Genomic DNA, 22,439 nt, shown 5'->3' with positions numbered 1-22,439 from the left:
AGTTCACACAGTGTGGAGCGTTTTCGCATGTTTCAGCGGCATGGTCACGGGAACTACATTTTGGACATGTCGACCGGCCTCGGCAGTTCTGGGAACTGTGGCCGAAAAGCTGGCATTTGAAGCAGCGGAGGGGATTCGGAACATACGGCCTCACTCATAGCTTTACATAGCCAGCCTAGAGTGTCTCAGGCAGAATGCTTGAGGAGAAAGTCAGTACAAGATGCTTGGTTTTTATTTCCTTCCCGTCACGCCTCAGCATGATTCTTTTGACATTGATCAGGTTTTGCTCACTCCAGCCTTCAAGCAGTTCTACTTCTGTTAACTCCATCAAATCGTCGTCAGAAATAACACCACAACTGGTGTTCATACTTCGGTGTGGGGTTATTGTTACTGGGATTTCCCCAAATGACTGAACTTTAGGAAGATTTTCAAGCTGTTTTGGATCGCGGAGTTCCAGAAGGAGATCGCCGCTAGCCATTTTCGTTGCTTTATAGCCTGCACCAAGAGCCCAAATGACTGAACTTTAGGAAGATTTTCAAGCTGTTTTGGATCGCGGAGTTCCAGAAGGAGATCGCCGCTAGCCATTTTCGTTGCTTTATAGCCTGCACCAAGAGCCCAAATGACTGAACTTTAGGAAGATTTTCAAGCTGTTTTGGATCGCGGAGTTCCAGAAGGAGATCGCCGCTAGCCATTTTCGTTGCTTTATAGCCTGCACCAAGAGCCCAAATGACTGAACTTTAGGAAGATTTTCAAGCTGTTTTGGATCGCGGAGTTCCAGAAGGAGATCGCCGCTAGCCATTTTCCTTGCTTTATAGCCTGGACCAAGAGTTTCAGTGAGATTCTTAGAGACTAGGAAAGGAGAAATCATTCTCATGGTCTTTTCAGGTTTGTTTGAATGAACTACATGGAATTTGGGAAATTTGGCAGTTTGTTTCCAAGAAATTGGAAAATATCCTCGGTGCGCCCTCGTTTCTGGGGGCGATCAGGTAGTCGGGGTAAAGAAGTGGCCATTAGTAGAATGGTGTTTTCGGCAGGGATTGCCGCCACCCACCATGGAGCCCAACCAGGGGACGACAAAGGACGGAAAAAAAATTGGAGGACTCTTAAGCTTCGCCTTCAAGAGTGGAACGCGACAGCGTTCCCGTCGACCTGCCAAGGGGTGTAAGACAATTGGCTACGGCGCAGCGACTACGCGCCCCGCATCGGACGCGGTGAGCGCCGAGCAACGCAGCGTTCGGCGCGACAACTAAATGTGCGCCTGAGCAAGCGACGCAGGGCTGAGCCTTAGAAACAGCTCGTTTCTAATGCAACACCGCGTTCACTAGAGGCGCTTTCATACCGCTTTGAAGCATCGAACTCGTAGTTTCGCCACACTTAATGTGCGAGGACTGGCTGCCAAGAAAAAGCAGAGTCAGGTCTATCGACTCTTGGTGGACCAGGGCATTGACGTGTTGGCAGTACAAGAAACAAAAGTTGAAGGGGAGGAGGAAACCGGGGGCATGGTGCTTCGTTTCACGTCTAAGTATTTTGCGTTTGTTAGCCATGCCGTGGGAACATCTGCTGGCTGCATCATTTTTGTTAAAAATTGCAAAGCCTTGTGATACAAAATTATTTCTGATGTGTGTCGGGTAGGATTGTGTGGTGCAATTTTTCGTTGGGCGAGCGTGACTGGCGGGTCATTTGTATTTATGCACCAAACGCGGATAAAGACCGAACCTTTTTCTTTTCGGAGATTAAGAAGCATCTCAATGTCACGAAACAACTGGTTTTGCTAGGGCATTTTAATTGCGTATTGAGTGGGAGGGATAGAGCGACAAAAAAGAGACCGAACGACGAGAGCACCGTATTGTTAAAAGAACTGATAGACGAGCATGATATTGCCGACGTTGCCGAATGTCTAGAAGGGGAACGCGAGGTGCAGTACACGCATTTTCAGGGCTCTAGCCATGCTCGGCTAGACAGGATTTACGTGTCCCTTCAAATCATACCTACATGTAACACTTACACTGTACTACCCATCTCTTTCTCGGACCATTGCTTAGTGAAATGCAATGTGGGTGAAAAAAAAAGATGTAATAGTTTTAACTAGGATCTGTGGAAATTTAACGCAACGCTAGTACGCGACGAGCACTTTATCCGTTTTGTGTCAGAAGAAATAAACCAGGTTAAACTGGACGGTAATAAGCAGATAGATGTTGATTGGGAATTACTAAAACAAAGCTTTAAAATAAAGGCAATCGAAAGAAGCAGCGTCTTGAAATACCGTGAAAAAATGAGAGAGAACGGGCTGAAGGAAACATTGCGGAATCTAACTGCGCTGGAAAGCAAAGCGCCAGGTCTTTTTAAAGAAGACCTACTTAGGATAAAACAACAGCTGGAACAATTCGAGGAGAACCGCTATCGCGGGGCGCTCGTTCGAGCCAGAGCACAATCATGGGCCGTGGGTGAAACGCCCACGAAACGTGCGCTAGGTATCCAGAAGACGCATGCGCGGCTAAACAAAATAGAAGTGATTGAAGAGAATGGCCAAGAACTGAATGACCGGGAGAGCATCGCAAGTGCTTTTCACCGGCATTACGAGCGGCTCTTTGCATACCAGCCAGTCGATATCGAGGCATACAGAGCAAACTATCTTTCCCGTATGCCTCAACTATCAGCGGAAACGAAGTCACTTCTAGAAGCACCCATTACGCATGCTGAAGTAGAAAGTGCTATAGATAACCTGAGCCCTAATAAGTCGCCAGGCCCGGATGGTCTTGGCGCGGCCTTTTATAAAGCGTTCAAGAACGAGTTGGTGCCTTTGTTGAAAGCGTTGTTTGACGAAGTTTTCACTACCAACAGATTACCACCGTCTTTCTCTGAAGCCCATACCGTCCTTATTCCTAAGACGAACCAAAAAGCAATGCTGAGGCTAGTCACAGCATACAGACCCATTTCATTGACAAACACGGATTACAAAGTTTTAATGAAAGTTCTTGCAAGCCGATTACAGTCAATAATTAAGGATCTTGTAGGACCACACCAGACTTGTGGTATAAAGGGACGCACTATTGCGACAAATGTGCACACGATGAGAGGCGTCTTGGAATGCTGTGACGATTTTCAATATGCCGTTGCCATCCTGCAGATAGATTTAGAAAAAGCCTTTGATTTTGTCCCACATGAAATTTTGTTATTAGTTCTTGAGTACGTGAATGTAGGATCAATCATCGCTGATGGGGTAGCTCTGGCGTACCGGAACTGCTCAACACGGCTGATTATTAACAAGACACTGGGGGCCCCCATTAAGATAGGGCGTTCCGTGCGCCAGGGGTGTCCTCTCAGCCCGCTTTTGTTTGCCATCTATCTAGAAAGCTTATGTTTGGCAATTATTCACAACAGTAGCATAAAGGGCTTCAAACTCATGGAAGCCGAAGTGAAACTCCTGGCATATGCAGACGATGTAGCGGTGTGCTGTATAACTAAAGAAAGCATTAAAGAGGTAACAACCATTGTTAAACATTTCGGAAACACAACAGGGAGCTTTGCAAATTGGAATAAGTGTCTCGGTTTTTGGCATGGTGAATGGCAGTCAACACCGGAAATGTTCGCCAACATTAGATGGATTAAAGCGCCAGCTAAATACTTGGGCGTTCCGCTCGAACATTACCGGCGGAATGAGGACGATTGGCTAGAAGAGGCCAAACGACTCAAGGAAAAAACAGATTGAAAAGGTGCTCATCTCTCGATGTTTGCGAGAGCTACTGTATGTAACTTGTTTTTAATAAGCAAAATATGGTACGTTATGCAAGTTTTCTGTTGCTCTCGTTTAAATGTGCAAAGGTTCCACAGAGTTTTTGCTGTGTTCGTTTGGGCATCAGAATGGGAGAGGTGCAGCCGCACGAACTTGTTTAGGAGAGTCAAGGACGGGGGCTTAGGCCTGTCACATCTTTTTGTGAAGCAGCTAGTAAACCGGTTTTCTTTCTTTGGAGACGTGCATGACCCCTTTCTGCGCACAATGTGCCAGTTACGACTGAGCAAGCATCTGCCGATGTACGTGGTCTGCAATTTAAGTATGCCTGGTGCTCTTCGAGGGTACCTAAGGAAAGTCGTTGACAGTGTCCGTTTTCTGTCCGTACGTTTTTCTAATGATTATCTCTTTTCGGTGTCACGGAAGAAATTGTACAGGGATGTAGTTTACGTGATTATGCCGGTGCCGATGTACAGAGCCATAAACAGTGGAGAACAGGGAAACGACGTGTTAAAGCGTGTTAAGAAAATGCAGGTGCAGCCAAGCACTAAATCCTTTTCTTTAAGTTCCATACCGGAACTTTGCCGGTACGGGCCTTTTTACAAGAGGAGGGTTTTTATTTACCATGGGGAGCAAACTACCTTATATGTAAACAATTAGAAACAATTGACCATGTTTTTTTGCATTGTTGGGCAGGGGTTTTCTTTTGGGACGTTCTTCAAAGAACACTACAGAAACAATTGCCTTTAAGCCCATTAGGTATTAGATTTTTGACGGTAAAAAATGAGGATGGCCTGCCATTGGACTTAATTATGCTAATGGGCCTCCACTGTTTATGGAGGGCTCGAATGGCCGGTTTCTTTTGTGAGCCTAACAGCCGGTCTGCGCGGCTGCTCTTCCGGGAAGCTATTTCCAAGTTCATCGATGTAATTAAAGAACAAGAATGTCCTCCGGATTGGCTGGCGAGGAGTGAGCCCCTCGCCTCATTAAAGGAATTTTAAACTTGACATGGCCAGCCACAATGTGACTGACCGCACAATATGCATGCGCACAAAGTTGAATGTGTGTGAGTGTATATTTATGTATCGCTTACCTTATTTCAAGAAATGATGCCCTTTTTGTTAGCTTGGTGAAACTTCCGGCAATAAACAAAAAAAAAAACTCGTGGCTCAGTGGTAACGTCTCCGTCTCACACTCCGGAGACCCTGGTTCGATTCCCACCCAACCCATCTTGAAAGTTGTTTTTTATTCATGAAGTGCCTGCTGGGATTTATCGCTCACGCCCGACGCCGACGACACCGGCTTTTCTGCGACACGAGCTGCTTAACGCTGTCGCGTTAATATTGAGTTCTGCGCACGCCAGCGGTACAACCCCGCTATAACCGAATACATATACCCAAGACTGGATATAATGCACAAGGTTAACCCTTGCTGCCTACGAAGTTGGAAGTAACACGAAAATGAAGACAGGACACGAAAGATTGAAAGTGAGTGAAAGACGAAGGTAGGAGGGAGAGAGAGACAGGAAAAGGCAACTACCGATTTCCCCCGGGTGGGTCAGTCCGGGGGTGCCGTCTACGTGAAGCAGAGGCCAAAGAGGTGTGTTGCCTCCGCCGGGGGGCCCTAAAGGTCCGAACACCCGGCATTGGCTCAACCCCCAGGATTCCCCTTTCCCGGACACGGCTAAGCCGCGCACGGTTACACGCGGGAGGGTCCAACCCTCGTGTGCTCGGGTACGTGGTGTCGCAACACACCAAACGCCTGCTGACGCAGACGCCCCTGCGGGGTACAGTGCATGAAGTCGCATGGGTTCAAGATATATTTGCGCTGACTGATGTGATTTCCTTACATTTTAGTAAGGCCTTGGACAAGGTCCCTCATGGAAAACTTTTGTTTAAGCTCAAGAATATTGGGTTTCCTGAGGTGATTATAGATAGTTTAGTCCATACTTAAATAATCCAAGTCATTTTGTCAATGTCAGAGGCTGAGCACCTTTTTGCCTAAGTTTTTCTTCCAATGTGCCACAAAGTAGTGTGTTACGTCCTTTATTGCACTTAATTTTTGTTGATTTAGTTGATTTCATATCTTGGGACGTATCTTTTTGATTGTTTGCCGACGACTGCATTGTCTTAAAAGAAATTTATTGAGTGAATGACCATGTGTTATTTAACGAGTCCGTTACAGGTATAGACGAATGGTGCCAACGCCGGGGATGGGAAATAATTAGGGATAAAACCGTTCTCTTAAGAATAAGAACGAGGAAAATTCCCAGACTTTATACTTATTGTTTGCGCAATAGTCCACTTAAACATGTTGATAGTTACAGATACCTCGGAGTAACTTTGACAAAGACACTCACGTGGTCATGTCAGATTTCACGCATAGGCTCGGTTGCAGTAAAGAAATTGCGGTTTTTTAAAAGGAAACCTAAATTTTCTACCAAGGAAACCAGATTATTGGCATACAATGCCTATATTACATCTAAACTTCAGTTTGCCTCGGCTGTTTGGGATGGGCACTGCAAAAAAGATGTTCTGGTGAATAAAGTGCAACGGACGGCAATATAAAGGAAGTAACTTTAGCGGCCCGCCGGCGTTGAAGCTCTGGGCCTACGCCACAGACAGGAGCGAAGTAATGCAAGCTGTTCACGTGGTCGGACTAGTGGTGACCTCGGAGACATGACGAAAGGTGGGGGGGGGGCAGTGACGTCGACTACACAGACGCTCTTTTTCCAGGCAGCCTGGGTTTCAAGAAGCCTGCCCAAAGGAGGCAATTGTTGGGGTAGCTCCCACATGAAATCCGCTTTTAAAAAATTTATTCGCTCGAATCGGTATTGTTGAGGACTGGCTTCAATGTACTCATATGGTATAGCCGCTTCTTGTTGATAATTATAAGGTAATTACCGTAACTTCGCTAATCAGGCAAGTAATTGCCGAAATCGCTTTGCATCTAGAGGTTGTAAATCCGCAAACTCGAATGGTAAACAGAAGGTTACGGCGGTTTATATTTTTTCTAAATTTAAAAATTTGGTGCAACAAGAAATAACACCCTCTATATATTGTGAAGGCGATGAAGACATGCACTGGGGCACGACAACTCGATGGTGGGCACTGCAGGAGACTAAAATACGAATTACTAGAGCAAACTAGGGATTCGGCTGAATGGTATTTTGTCTTCCTTGCTCCGCGACATTAACGCAATCGCAGAACACAAAGCCTTCGACAACCTTGGAGCCGGTATGTCGGTGACGCTCCAAGTGGACGTGTAATTTCTGAGTCGCAGCTACCGTAGTGGCTAGACCACGCTAAACCAGCTGGAATCATGCACTGGAGGCCCCCATGGCAGCTCAGGGCAAGACAACACCGACGATCTTGCTCGGTTCATCGCCATGCTCTCCTAAATTCTCCAGAACTTGGCAACCTCTTCACTTGCGGCATCGGGTGCACCGCATTTACTCCTCATGCTTAGACGGGGCTTTCAGATTTACATTTCTCTAAAAAAAAAACCTACAATCTGGGTCCGCCCAGGGAAGTTTGTATTTATGCAACATTCGTTCCCCAAACTCTCAAGCAATGTCTTCTGGCAAGCCGCCTACAAGGAGCGGCTAAATTCTTGCATTGCAAAAAGGAGCACGTATTCATTATTGTAACCAGGCAGTGCAGAGTGGATATCTGCATATGCCGAAAGCTTATGGCTTTCGTTTTAGCGAAGTGCGGTTGCACCTGCAAGCCATGAGAGATAACATCGCACTCTACATCTAGGACAACGTATGATTCCTGGAAGGTTCCGGCTTCATCTCGACTTCTCTTGCAGCCAACAGTATTTCAGTAATCGCATGCATAACCTGATGAAAGCGGTCACCCTGTCTCTGCAGCCAACCGGTGATGACTTCTTAGCTCGGTGAGTGGCAGAGTTGCAGAACACCGCAAAGCGGTATGTGTCCTTTACTGCTAAGGAACCCACTACATCGAGCTCTAAATGCTTTTCGTGGGGTCACATAGGACATCGTTGCAAGAACTCCCTAGAAGCTCCATCTCACGCCTTTCTCTACCAAACACGGCCAATTGCTGCACTGCGGGTACGAGCCTACGGATAGGAAAGTCACTGCCACCCATGGACGCTGGATTTGAGGGCACGGTTGTCGTTCGCCGCCAAGCTCAGGTCAGACTCCAGCCTTAGACGGAAGCATGCCTTCGAGACCCCGGTGGCAACGTGATGCGTGTCGGGCGCTTGATCTTCAGCTGCACACGGAAGCCGGAAGCAAGCTCCCGCCCTCAGTTCCCACGTTGGAGGACTTACCGTTTATCGATTTCACGGACCAGATTACCTCCTCTGTGGCGAAGTTCAACTCACCATTCCGGGCAGTGCAGTCAATCTTCGTTACTTAACCACGAGTCCTCGTGCTACACAGTGTTTCCAAGCTGACCAAGGAATATCAAAGCACTTCTTGCTGGCAGTACTGTGCAGCTTCATGGAACTAGCTTACAAAAACAGCAGATTCTGACCAGCAACAATCCGCCAGTGTCCGCACCACTGCTACGACACGCTAAACGAGAGCGCGCTCTTATTGGGAAAACAATATAGGAAATGTTAGGCACTAAAGGCACCAGGCCGTCTTCTTGACCTTGGGCTGCACCTATCGTTTTTGCCGAACACATAACTGCAGTAGAGATTTTTCGTTAACTAAAGTGACCTAAACAAGCATACCATATGCTAATCCTACCTCCTGACAAGTATCAACGACACTATTTGCACAGTACTAAAGTCTAGGTTATATTTTTTTCTATGGTTAAGAGCTGGTTATTAACAAATCAGCGTTATAAAGAAGATAAAAGCAAGGTGGCCCACCCAACACCTTCGGTCTTGTACGAGTTCAGTCAAATACTTTTGCGGCTGCAAACAGCCGCAAGTGCGTTCTACCACGAAATGAACACCATACTGGGGGCAACGGAAGACCAAGCTTGTATTGCGTATCAACGTGCCATCCTAGTTGGCCGTGCGACCGAACATTGGGAAATCTCGAAAAATTACTGGAAAAGCTACACGCTTACTTTTGGCTCAACCGCGAATCTTGATATCTTATCTGCGTTATACCATTTTTCAGAATGGTGATCAGCCCCTTGCTGGATTGGCAAAAGCTATAGCAAACTAGCTCATGAAAAATTACTTTAAGCAGCTACAGTGTTTTCTAGAAATTGCGTCGTACCTATGAAAGTTTGTGCCCAACAGGCTACCAACTGCACCTCCTCTGAAATACTTGCTTAAAACAAGAACGCAAATTTATAGGGAACGACCGCGGGACAACGCTTTTCAGACCCTTCACAACGCGTTTCAGATGCACAATAAATGACGGACTACACCGACAGGACACGAACGGTCGAAGGTGAACGTTTCGTGGCGGCGCACAAGAGCAATGAAGTTACAAGTGAGAATTCATCTTTGCTACAATGTTTTACAGTGTATGAAACAGCTAAGTCTCAAGTCTTGCGCTCAGCGATAACAAATATATCGGAACTGAGCACACCAGTGAGCTGTTAGGCAGAAAATAATGAGATAGTTCCTGCATGGAGGAAATTTACACAGTTAGATAGCTCAGAAGGCGCTGCTTCAAAATAGTTGACAAAGAATGATAAGCAAAACACACTAACCCTCATTCAATTCATGAGCGGAAAGTTTGGATGGCTTGGAATACATATTTAGCACTGTTTTTGGAGAAGCACCATATAGCTTGCGCCGTTCGAACATAGCTTAAACAGCTCAGAAAGCGCATTTAATGCTCTGGGAAGCTGTGGCTAAAGCTTCGTGTCGTATACCCAGTCACCGTCAACGGTATCTCGCGAAACAGAGGTTCCATAAACCCCACTGGCGTCATACACACTCATTGTTAATTTTCAGGCAGTTGAGGCAACCAATGGACGCGTCACCCTTTGATCAAACATGACAGCACCCACAGGTTCGCCGCGGGTGGGGCCAATAGAACGCCCCCGGCCATCGGCGGCACTTATACAACTGCGAAGAAGCAGGCCACGTCGACCGCGGGTACCCATACTACTAGTTTTCCCTCAGCTCGCTGCGCTCACGGCAACGTGAACTACCATCTCTATTTCCGAGTACCATAAAAACACGGGGAAAGCGGGAGATGGAAATTCAAGACGATGAGCAAAGCGACAACAAGGCAAAATCGGAAGCCAACGTTTCGGTAAGTGGACGTTTCTTCTTCAAGGCATATGTCGTATATGTCGCCTTGAAGATGACAAGTCCACTTGTCGAAATGTTGGCTCCTGCTTTCACCTTGTTTTTGTTTTTCTCATCGAGTACAATGTAGCGACTCAGTGGCGACTTCGACGAGCTTCCCATTCGCTGTCACCAGGAGGCTACCTATCGCCGAAGCGTCAGTTGTACACAGGCGCAATCCTTGGCAGGCCCGTTAGCCCTTACTCGCAAAACTAAAAGCAGCAACCAATGAAGATGCGGTTGTGGAGCCTCGAAATACTGAAGATCCTCCGCAGCCAACCACAAGGCTTCTAGATCCATCACGGCGATGGAGAAAGGACATGCTGACATATAAGCTAAGCTTCAAAGCCAAAGTTATGCGACTCAATCAACATATGTCGACGCGATGTAACTGTAGTTGGACGACGCGGCACAGCTTTTTCCGACACCACGACCTAATTGCAACGTATGACAAGTAACCTTTGACCTCGGCGAGCTTCTCGACGGACGTACAGTCGCTTCTGCAGTCGACACACGGGCTGACTGCTCCGTCAGTAGTAGACCCTTCGCCACCACGTTTACGAAAATTAAAGCTGTATGGACGGCCCTCAAAGTGGGACTGCTGAATGTCATCTAATTAGTCTTATCTACAAGGCAAGAATTTCCACATATGGCCAGAAATACTCTGCGACCTTTTTTATGCTGAAATCCTCATGATACGTAATTATTGGCATGAACTTTGTCAGCCAACACGGCGAGATCACCGCCCTAAATCCAAGTCGTCAACGCTGCCGTGTAATACCATTCTAAAATAATCCGCCTTGAATGTTCCCAAGGATAAGGTCAAAATCTCGCCTCGCTTTAGAGTCATTTCCCTGATGTGCGTTTAATGCTATTTTGATGCATTTGGCGGCTGCAGCTCTGTTTCCTGCTTGAAGGTGTCGCTTCGCGCAAGGCACACGTAGAGAAAGAGACGCACGCACCTATATACATACACACACACGCGCAAACGCGCACAAGCACACACACATATATTGAGCGCTTAGAACGTGGCTGCTTTAACCAAAGCGACTATGTATTTCTTAAAAATGCGCTTCTGTTTTGTCATGTCAACATGGTGTATAAACCATGCGATCTATACACATGCGCTGATTGGTAGTCTTCGGAGTTTCTCGTTTTACTTACCTATAGGCACAAGATGATTTTTTTATCGTTGTTCTTGCGGGCACTGCAGCGATAACGCTATTTGTGCGACGCCATTATACCAAACAGAATTGCTAATCGCTTCTCCATTGTCATAGTAATAAGCAGGGGCGCATATATCGTCGCATCTAACCCTGTTAGGACGTTCAATATATGTTTTGGTGGTTTTAGTTTGTCTTTCCGGGCTGAAGCGTACCTTTTGATATTTCAAAAACCGTAAAGCACATACGTATGTGCCATCTAGAAAAACATATCCTTCAAAAAAGTATTCAATGTCCCAATGCCATCACTCACACACACAGATAATGACACAAGTATTTTTTAGAGGCACTGACGCACCCGGTAGATGACACAATGCATATTTCTTATGTACGCACACCAAGAGAGAGAAAATGATGCACAGATTCGCGATAGGCATTGCTTCACAGCTGTACAAAGCTTTTTTATGTAGACCGTGGCAGGGGAACATAGAAAGGAGGGATCAAAAACATGTTAACTTCTTCAACATGCCCATGCGTGCTTACTTTATAGTTCACGTTCAGTATGTGTATTGCCAATCAGAATAGAGTAGAAAGCTACCTACTAAAAGGTTGACTTGGTCTCGTCTGGGTGAACTTATTTTTTGGTAAATAATGATCGCGTCTCCGTCGTTGCTGTTGCTCTACACGGTTTAATTGCTTTTTGGACGAACTATTCGCACTAAGAAGAAGCAAATATGGGGCTGCAAAACGAGTACCCTAAAACAGAATAGTGGCTGTGCGCATCAGTATTTTGCATGATGTATTTTCAGGGTATTTATGTCCAGCCTTTCTGTACACCAGCATTTATTTCGCGTGGGTGCGACCACGTGACGTATTTACAGATTTTTCCAACTTCCCGCGGTGACGTAGTGATGACGTCAACTAAACAAAAAACAATCAATTAAAAGCTATTCTTGTGGCTTGAACTTCACCACATACTTGTCCTTCTGGCGTTATCCCTTACTTTCGCAAACAGCAGCCGCTCGTCACGTGGAAATGACTTATCTTCAGATGTGTTTACTCGAGACACAACAAAAACAGCGATGATTGATTCCTTGCTTTTAGAGGCTTCCCGAAAAGCAGCCACCATTTCTTATAAATCTACGAAGTCAATGTGCTAGGGTAATCGTCGTAAACTCTCCGCCGAAGCATTTCATCTGTCGGAACGTATTCTGCGTTTTTGGCAAGGCAGCGTCCTAAAGTCGCACAACGGCTATACGACGCCGTAGTGGACGGTTAGTGATCTTTAACCTATGGGTTTCGTTAAAGTTCCCCCGACGAGTTATCAAGCCATTTTCCTATCCACACTCACAGACTACCACAGCAGCTGCAACTCGAGATACAATGTGCCTTATTATAAGGATAAAGAAACGAACAAGATGGTTTTTCATCTTGGATATTAAAGCTCAACACAAGAATTCTTAAACTTCATCTATGTCAACATCCAATAGCATGCTACGCTTAAAGTATTGCGTCACATTTACTGGCCGAAGGACCAGGTACACTGCTGGATTTGATATATACATTACTTGCAATCAGTTGTAGAAATACTGTCCCGTCACTGTTATTCATGCGCATGAAGGACGACTTATTTAAGATGATTGTGCAGTAATACATTCGGAATTTCGTGACCTGTGAGATGTATTTCAACCTCTAATTGATATATTTCTGCATTGCAAATACTGTCGTCCATCTGTCACCTCGGTGCCTAAAATGATAGCGGCGTTCATAAAATCCACGCGGTTCAATAACACGTGCTGACTTTTTCTCATGCTGCGACATTTTACGACCACCAAGACAAGTTCTTGCTGATTGCGCTATTAGCGTCGTAGGGGCGGTTTTGTTTGCTTTTGCAACGTTTCTACGTTATGACTGCATGAAATATGCATAAATATATTGTCACCCATAAACAACTTATTAAAGCGAAACTTGAAAGTCATTGTTCTCATTGGCAAATGCCACCACCTTTTTCTGTTAGAAGTGGACGCTATATAAGTTCTCCTCATTTATTGACAAGTTAGTACCTCTTAGTTTGTGCGCCTTGACAAATATATTTTTTTTTCTTTGAAGGAACAAAAACGTGCTAGGGTGGCTCTATTCCTTGTGGCAGAGGAATTACGTATCCTGTAGGAGCCTTCAATATCTGATAATGTAACCAAAACACTTAAATAATCCACACAAACTAACGGCACTTGACACCAAGAATGTTGCATAGTCTCACTCGACGTGTTAAGCCGTCAGAGGCCAAGCGCTTCATGCGCGACCTATTTCAAGGGCACCTTACTGCCTCAGGACTTTGTCCAATTGTGTCGCTAACGAAGAGATCTCAGATTTGAACTCGTGTGCATCGGGTCCTGACAGTTTTAAGCTACCTATGTTGTGGTAATATAATCTGGGGCCCTAAATTTCATAAGTTTACCGTCAGCAGCCTTCTGGTTAGCTTTCATGTCCCTCAGCGCCTCGAGTACTTTATTTGCCTTCCATGTGTTTTCGTCATTGAGTGTAACACTCTAAGCAGCTGTTATACTCAGCAGCTCTTATGTAATACCCTAAGCAAATCACGTTGTGTTACAATAGAAAATGACCATAGAGGATTAAAAAAAACAGTAGAGAGTTCGTAAGCCCAGGATAATGTCCGGCATGGTTAAAATAATTCCTAAGAAGAACAAGCTGTATCTGAAGTTCTTGCCGAGATGTGGCTTTCTTGATTTAGTAAGTGTCAAAAAATTTCGCCATAAATTGCAGTTGAAACTTGATCTAAGGAAAGGCCGTTTGTAGGGTGTTCCCAATCTAATGAAGAAAATTTCATTCCCTGGCAATATTCATAAGGTTGAATGCTTTCGTAAGACTGAAGTAACGAATCTAGCTTTCAATAAACCCGATATAACGAAGCTTTTCCAGAAATGAACGAGTAACAAAGCTGCGCTTTTTTTTCTAAGTTTGACCCAGATGCATTTTTCTTCGAGCTTGCGCTCTAACGCTATCGCGTTAAAACACCTACACGCCCTAGTCATAACCCTAGCCTTATTTTGACGAGGCTGCATGCTGCGCCCATGCAGGAACAGAGGGAATCAGCAGCCGCTGGCTTTCCTACGTACCAGATTGCGCTAGGCGCAGCGGTATTTGGCCCCTCTCGCGGAATTTTTACAAGCGCAGGCTTGGGTTATAGGCTAAAAGAATGCTGCAGCCCATTTTAGGTGTCGGTACGTTACAATTTTAGATTTCATAGGACATAAAAACCTTCATTAGATTTTCTGAACTTCCCAATTTAACGAAATATTTTTAGCGTTGTCGTCACTTCCGTAATGCGAGTTTCAACAGAGAATCGTAGAATGAATATTGCTAATGCTTATTAAAAATATTAGTGATCGAACTCCCACGTTCTAGCAAAATAAATATGCTCTTACGCTCTGAATGGTCTTGTACACCTGTTTCTCTTACAATTGACTATGAAGTCAATTGTAACTATATAGTATGACTATGAAAAACTATGAAAAAGGAGTGGGCATGGCGAATGTATCGGGACAATGCATCTGAACAATCCGCTCTTGTTTTTCATCCAGGCCGTGCTTCTGATGAGTGCCGGTCAAGAATTGTCCATGGATTACTATCAACCTGCTGCTCTTCAAGGGACGACACTGCAGCATGGGCGCCATCGCAACGTCTCGGAACAATCTCTGGATATCGACACTTCGGGCCTGCGCACAACGACGACGAGGTTCGAAGGACAGGAAGCGCCCCTATCGTCTACATCACCTCTGCTGGGCTACATAAAAGCAGCCAAGGAACAGCAACCGTTCAGTGGGCATGGCGAATGTATCGGGACAATGCATCTGAACAATCCGCTCTTGTTTTTCATCCAGGTGTGCGACTATCGCCAAATTCACAGCTACCGTATTAACGACCTTTGTCTGCTCATTTTGCCGTGCCCACGGCCGCTGCTCGCAGTGTTGACGAATGTGTGTGTTTTGTAGATATTATCTCATGTTGCGGGGATATTGAATCGAATCCGGGGCCGTCTACTGATGAAATGCTTAAAAACATAATGCATGAGATACGCGAGATCAAGGCAACCATGAGCTCTTCAAGCCAGCGGCTTGAAGATAAATTGAATTCTATTGATAAAAAAATCGACGATGTTGCAGTCACTGTCGCCGAATACACGTGTAAAGTTGATAAATTACAAACAACCGTCCATCATCTCAATCTTAAAGTGGACGAATTGGAAAACAGAAGTAGACGGAACAATTTAATTCTTTATGGGCTACAGGAAAGAAAGGGTGAGCAACACCAGACGTTAGAACAGGAAGTTTCTAAGAAATTACTTGAGGACGTGCTACAAATTCCGAATGTTAAAATAGAGCGTATACATAGGCTTGGGATGCCATGCGAAAACAAGTGCCGCCCAGTCATACTTAAACTAGTTGATGGGAGGGACAAGATAAAGATTCTCAGTAACTGTGGCCGTCTCAAAGAGACCCCTTTCAGTATTTCTGAGGATTTTTCGCCTCGTGTTCAGTTATTGAGAAAAAGGTTGTGGGAATGCACAAAGCAAAACAGGAACAATCACGACAAAGTGGTTTAGCTTACGACAAAGTAAGAATTAACGGCAAGCTGCACAGGTGGGACGATACACTCAATAAGGCAGTCCCTATGAATGGCAAGTGACCAGGCGTCGTAAACAGAACTAGCAACATATCAAAGCGCAAACAGAACAAGAAATCATTGGGCATGCTCCTGTCTCCACGAGAGCTCACCATGCTATGTGCTAATGCTAGGAGTATAACGAATAAAACTGTAGAACTAGAAAGTTTACTTTTGGCCTTTCGTCCGGACGTAGCACTCCTAACTGAAACTTGGCTAAGCGAAAACATCTCGGATGCTGACATAGTACCAAGCTCTCACATTATGGTCAGGAGGGATCGTGGCTCAAGAGGGGGTGGCGTAGCAATTATCTTAAAAAAGGGAATAGACTTCACTATTATTCCTCACGAGACGAGCGTGGAAATGGTCTGGATTCTTGTTCATTTGTGTGAATGCAGCCTACTAGTCGGTGTAGTCTACAGGCCTCCTAGCGCCGACGTTTCGTTGCTCCAGTCACTGCATGAATTTCTTCAAATAAACACCAAACGCTACAACAAGATTATAATGTGCGGCGATTTCAATCTGACCACAATAAACTGGAAACAACTGAGCTCACTACCGCCTTGCGCACAGTCTGAAATGATGCTTGAAACTGCGTACTGCTTTAATCTCGCACAGCTTGTGCAGATACCGACACGTGTCACTTCCAGTTCCAGCACCACACTCGACCTTGCTTTTGTTTCTCAAGCCATTCTTGAAAAGGGCCCTTCCGTGGAAGTTTTACCTGGAATATCCGATCACAAGATTATTCTCTTAAAATGTAACTTTGCGTTAGCACGATCGCGCGAACCTATGAAAGAATTCTTAGATTTCATTACCGCCGAAGACGAAAGCATTCTCGACTACTTAGAACAAGATTTTGACACGTTTTCCCAAAAACAAAGACAAGGTTTCCTAGGCGTCAATGAGCTGTGGCTGCACTTTAAGAGCGCCGTGCACGAATGCATCAAAAACTACGTTCCTAAAAAGCGGAAGAAGGTCAACAAAAAACCCGTGAATTACTCGTAATATCCTGCACTTAAAGCGTCGATTAAAACGTTTATCATGCTATCGGTCAAGCCACTCTGTTCTGGCGTCCCTCCGAGCAGATCTTAGATCCGAATTAAAATTAAGTAAATAACATTTCTTTAATGTCAGAATGCACAACTTTTAAAAACAACCCAAGGAAGTTTTGGATGCATATATCGAAGCGGAACAGTCTTGTAGACAAGATAAAACTGAATGATGTCGAAGTTACCGACACTCAGCGCATTGCGGAAGCTTTTAACACGTTTTTTTCGTCAGTATTTTTACGTGAACCCACCCAGAAAGATGATATTCATGGCGTTGGTCTCAAGCTTCCAGATCTTGTCATATCTGAGGAAGGCATATTTTCGTCACTGCTAAACTTAGATAAAAAAAAATCTGCAGGTCCTGACGACATACCTAACGCTTTTCTTAATGGGTACGCTGAATTGTCCGCGAAATACCTGTTCATAATATTTAACGTAAGTTTAAACGAACGGGATCTGCCTAACGACTGGAAAGTCGCCAAAGTAGTCCCAGTCCACAAAAAGGGAGACAAGCTTAATGTAGAAAATTACAGACCTATCTCCCTACTGTGCACCGCTTCTAAAGTTATGGAACACTTTATTTCTAAGCATTAAAGTTCCTTTTAGTAAGAGTCAGCATGGATTCAGGCGTGGCTTTTCTACCACTACGCAGTTACTTCATATGACCAACGAAATACTGTCAATCTTGGATCAAGGTGGGCAGGTAGACATTCTTTTTTTAGATTTCGAGAAAGCCTTCGATCGGGTTTCACACAAAAAAATGATGATACAGCTAAACAGCATCATACGCAACGAACAAATTTTGCGTTGGCTTGATTCGTACTTGACGCATCGAAAACAATTTGTCAGCATAGGTGCTTCGAATTCATCGCTCGCCTCTGTACTTTCGGGCGTTCCACAGGGCTCGGTTTTAGGGCCACTTCTTTTTCTTATCTAGCTAAATGAACTGGCTTGCAAATTTTCCGTGCGGTGCCGCTTTTTTGCGGACGATTGTATTGTTTACTCGAGCATACAATCTGTGGATGACCAATCTAGCTTAACTGACTATCTAATAGCAATACACGACTGGTGTATCCAGTGGCATATGACCCTAAACATCTCGAAATGCGCGCACATGGTTATTACACGTCAAAAAATCCGCTAATTTGCACTTACACGGTAAATAATATGGACATTAAACAGGTAGAGGAATTCACATATCTTGGAATTACAATTGATTCCAAGATGAGCTATACCGCTCACGTTAGGTATGTTTCTGCGGCAGCAATGAAAAAGTTATCGTTATTAAAGCACCGTTTAAAAACTGCACTAGTGCTACCAAATTAACCGCATATAAGGCAATTATTAGGCCAACACTCGAGTATGCCGATATAGCCTGGGACCCTCACACAAAGGCTGGTATAGACATTATCGAAAGAGTACAAAAAAAGCTCTTAGATTTATCTACAATGCTTACAATTGGCGCATTTCAGTCACCTCTTTAAGGTTGCGATCTGGGCTCCAGACACTAGAAACTCGTCGCGAAATGCACCGTCTACAAGCAATATATAACATAGTTAACAACCACACTAAAATGAGATTTGACAACTACATGCAAATTAACAAATCGCGACTGACCAGAGGTAAGCACAATCAAACAATATTATTGCCGCGCGCTAGAACAAACGCATATCTTTATTCCTTCCTGCCCAAGACAATTCGCGAATGGAACGCTCTTCCGCAAAGCGTGGTCAACTCAGCCACTCCAGATTCCTTCTTATCTGCAGTACAGACGTGCTTGTAATGTCATGCATTCACTGTACCCTTGCTTGTTACATATTCTAATGACTCATTTATTACGTCTTTCCTATTGGCAGCAATGTGACGGCATCATCGTATTTCTTTTGTGTATTTGCATGTGTTTACTTTGCCTATTAGGCTTTTTTTACTTTTTTTATTTTTTTATCCCCTTGAGGAAAAAGTTTGAAATCACGTGATATTTGTACCACTCCTGCCTGGGCTTCCAAATGGAAGCCGGGAGTATTCTGAAATAAATAATAAAAACTATGTCAACTATGAAGGTAAACTACCAACTGACAAGTTTACCAACTATTTCACCTGCCTTGCTAAAAGTGAGCGTAAGCTTAGCCTTCTTGATAAAGTTAAAAATCAGGCACATCACACCATGTGTCTTTAGTGTGAAAGCGATCAGGTGGTTGCCGCTTTTAGCCGTATGAACGTCAGCAAATGCACTGATGCTGTCCAATTGAGAATGCAACCTGTATTACGTGTCATGTATATTATTTGCCAAGTTGTAACATAGGTTTATAATTTGTCTCTTGGCACGTTTTTTTTCCATTAGAGATAAAGAAAGCAAAAGTGCTTATTCTTTATAAAAGAGGTGATAAGGAATTACTCAGCAATTATAGCCCCTTATCCGTTTTACCAGTTTTCCTAATGAATTAGAGCGAATGACCCATGTGTGTCTTTCTAGCTATTTTGAAAAATATTGTTTATAACCAGTAATTTGTTTGGATTAAGAGAAAAATCTTCTACCGAAGTTGCATTGCTCAAAGAAAAAGAACTCATCGATAATAATAAATAGAAGAAATATTGACTATATGAATAATTTTAGATTTCTCGAAAGCGTTTACTAGAACAAACTATAACATACCTAATTTATAATTTGCACCTTATGTTGTGCGAGGTAGTTACCTACATTTATTTCCTAGTATTGCGCGACCTTATTCAATATGTGGTTATAGCGACGATGACTTTTCCGGTAATACTATTAGACATGGCGTTCTTGAACGCAGCCTTCTTGCTACTTTACTACTCATTAGTTATGTTAATGACTTAAACAAATACCTACCGATATTGAGTATATAACATGTGCAGACGACATGAGCCTATTTTCCTCAGGTACCAATGTGAATGATTTGGCCAAATAAGAGAATAACATCTTAGAAATGCTGCACTCTTAGTCTTTAAAAAAATTTCTCCCTTTAAGCTCTAATAAAATAAAGGCCACATTTCTCAGAGCGAAACAGCAAGCTCATTTCTGTCAGCGCTATTCCTACATTAGGAGAAAATCGCACAAAAATGAAAACACAGCAAAACACGTAGGGAAAACATTTCAATTATTTCACGTTATTGGACGCTCACATTGAGCATCTGGAAGGTAAACGTGCCCGTGTATATAGAGTGATTAGACAATTTCACTATTTATTACCTCGAAAAGCAAAGGTTGCACTGTATTATGCATTATTTAAACGGAATTCATATATTGCATGATGCTGTGGGGCAGTACAACAGAGGCAAACATCATGAACATCTCAGTTGTGCAGAAGAAAGCGCTTAGAGCCAGTTGCTGCCGTGCCGATCATAACATATTCTTTAACGCTGTTTACTACCTATCGCATCATCGGTTTAGCCAGAATTTACCTTTAGCGTCTTTTACAGTTACAGAAAGCACAGATCGAACACAGCATATTATTTTTATACGAACCAGCTAACCTCCACACCAACATTCACTACTACCCTACATGACACTATGAATACTTGTCTGTGCCTCACCCAAGTACGAACTACGCTTTCCAAACTCTACGCTATAGTTTGCCCTAAAGAGGTTTGACTGACCTTATACCTCGATCTGTGAAATTTCTTATAATGCGCTCGAAATATGTTTCATTACATTTTCCTTTCCTGCATTTTCTTGGAAATATTTGTTATTTCCATTTACTGTCTACACTGAGATGTTAGTGTATTTCTTGTTTTGCACTTTTAATGCTGTCCCGCGTGTTCTTTGTTATTGAGCTTTTGTTGTAGATATACTTGCCCTGTGTTCTCTTTTCTCGTTCGTACCGCTTGCCCTGACGGACCCTAGCGGGAAGGTAGGACCATAGAGCTGTATTTCAGCGGCTGTTTACCCCTTCTCCTCATTCATGTGCGCATGTGCGCATGTCTGGGATAAAGAATACGAGTCAGATTCACAATCTGAGCGCCACTGTGTCAGTAAGACAATGGCGAAAAGCAAGCAGCACTGCCTTATTTTCCCAAGTGAACGGCATAAGTATATAATTGCGAATTACTTTCATGTATCAAAAGCAAAATATTGCAACATTATTGTGTGTCCGAATTAACTGAGCATTTCTTCCAATAATGGCATAGGAAAATTTTTATTCTGTGATATCAACACACATTCTTCTAAAAATATGTTTTCTTGCTTAAACGCAAAAAACGTATGCCGAACTTGCGCCAGTACTAGAACGTGTGTGGAGCTGCACCATAATCAAGTGGTTATTTAGGTGCTAAAATAATGACATTTTCCGGGAGCTGCATTTCACCGGTTTACAATTGTTAACTGTTAACGATCATCGAAAGATGCCTGCTGAATGCATGAGAAGTTTGTCTGTATAGTAGCCGTTTCAATATGTCGCCTGTGTAGTCGCCGAGCTTTGTAATCAGACTGTATGCGCGACGCGAACGGCGTATTGCCCGCCGCTGTGGCTTAGATCCTGTGGTGCTGCGCTGCTAAGCAGGAGGTCGTCGGATCGAGTGGGCACCAAGGTGGCAACATTTCGATGGGCGCGAAATTCATATGCGGCTATGTCACGTGTATCCGTGCTACGTTAAAGATCTCCTGGCGGTAAAAATCATTCCGGTGTCCACATTACCTCGTCCCTCAAAATCAAATGCTGATTTCGGCATGTAAAACCCCAGAATAAAATTCGAATAGTGTACGACGCCCATGCTCTCGACAAGCTGATCAGACTTTATAGCGTCGAAAAGTGTGTTCGCTCCCATGAGTTTTTCCGAGTACTACTTGTTTTTTTACCCACAGGTTCGACTGGAGACTGGAGAGCAGGGAACCTGTCATTGCTAGGAACGTTGCCATGTCGGCGACAGCATGAGATTAGAAAATTATGCAAATGACTCAAAAGTGATTAGGTGTTCTTAGTAATATCTTTGAAAGGGACGAGGCAGAAGCCAAGGCAAGTGCACCCGAGTGAGCACTTGACAGCTAGAAAACCGTGGATCTATCTTCTGACGAAGGCGGCAGCACCAAGAGAGGCGTCCTGTAACGTAGCCGTTGTAGCAGAAGCTTCACTCGCGAATTGGCCTCTCATGGAACAATGGAACACTTAGTCCGGTTGTAATTTTGATAAATTGGGGGTGGCAAAGAAGTTTTTACGCAGGAATTTCTATCGGCGTTTGTGATGGCTAAATTGAGGTGGAAGGCACACTGCATGCTCGCTTTATCAGGACACACCTGCAAAGCGGCTCGGTATCAAATGACCTCGTGGCGCCTACGGAGAAGGGGGTGAGCAAGCAGGTGACTCCTGCGAGCCCATCCCGAGCGAGCATAGAATGCCTTGTACAAATATCCTTCTCCACAACTAGCGTTCTTCTTTACTTTTGGGTGACCAGCCTCGAACTCGTTTGAAGAGTGCAAGGTCGAGTTGTCAGAACGCGAGCGTTATCCCGTGGCATTGCCGCATCAATGCCATGGAGTACATTAGACAGACTAGCCCAGGACAGGTGTGTGCCCTCTAAGCAAGCTTGATGGAGCAACTGCATATCACCCACATACTCAGA

Source organism: Dermacentor variabilis, chromosome 4 (assembly GCF_050947875.1).
Source record: "Dermacentor variabilis isolate Ectoservices chromosome 4, ASM5094787v1, whole genome shotgun sequence".
Lineage (NCBI taxonomy): Eukaryota > Metazoa > Arthropoda > Arachnida > Ixodida > Ixodidae > Dermacentor > Dermacentor variabilis.
Note: the sequence above shows the minus strand (reverse complement) of the source record.